Genomic DNA, 924 nt, shown 5'->3' with positions numbered 1-924 from the left:
ATATATATATATATATATATATATATATATATATATATATATATATATATAAATGAAAATTTGAAAAAAAAATATATATGTCTTTTCAGTAACAGTGATATATATACAACATTACTATTCTGTTCCCATACAAAACGACAAACACGAGATTTGCTCACGACACCGAGCGATCATCGCCAACGTGGATCCCCGGATTTTTGGACTCTCGAGACAAGAATTCGGGAATCAAGCGATTCCCGTGTATTCCGGCATCATCGAGACCCCAAATCCTCGGATCCAGACACGGTGGTGGATCGTCGAAGTCGCCGCAGATCCGCGGATCGTTGAGACCTCCGAAACCTTTAAGTTTCGGAGGAGCAGAAAGAGAGAGAGAGAGAGGGAGAAAGGAAAACAGAGAGAGACAGCAAGCCGCGTCAAGTTTGGCCGATATGCTTTCATCCCGCCGATTGGCACGCACGTGTGTTACCATTATTTATTACAATTCCAGACGTTATGTTTCACATTATTACGTATCATTAATTATATATTATGACAGAAATTCTCAATGAAAATTCTCGCACAATAAAGTAAATAATAACCTTTGGAATTGCAACAAATAATAGTGCAGCGCGCGCCACACGCGTTTTCTCCGTGCGAGCCGGTGTGTGTGCGCGTGTGTCGTGCATTAAACATTTACGTTGGTGAATACATACCGTGCACACCGTCGAGCTCGATGTCGGTGAAAGCGTCGTCGAGCGTGAGGATGTTTGCCAGGCGGTTTTAAACGCACCAGTCCTCTCTCTCTCTCTCTCTCTCTCTCTCTCATTCTCTCTATACTCCGAAACGGGCGTTTCGCAGTAACGAGATCCGCGGATCCTCCCCCGCACACGAGGGAGCGCGGGCGAGCGTCACAACGCATCCACCTTCACTCACGCCCCGCTCTCG

The 924-nt window shown here is 45.2% G+C and overlaps 1 protein-coding gene across 4 annotated transcripts in view; it reads left to right on the top strand.

The window, feature by feature from the left end:
* The window catches only part of LOC116847323 (homeobox protein onecut-like), a 125,288-nt gene that overhangs the window by 106,415 nt on the left and 17,949 nt on the right, over positions 1 to 924 (top strand). The window lies entirely within an intron of this gene.

Source organism: Odontomachus brunneus, unplaced genomic scaffold, assembly GCF_010583005.1.
Source record: "Odontomachus brunneus isolate Ranch 3 - 2012 unplaced genomic scaffold, Obru_v1 Obru_scaffold_076, whole genome shotgun sequence".
Taxonomy (NCBI): domain Eukaryota; kingdom Metazoa; phylum Arthropoda; class Insecta; order Hymenoptera; family Formicidae; genus Odontomachus; species Odontomachus brunneus.
This window is presented reverse-complemented; position numbering and strand designations above follow the sequence as displayed.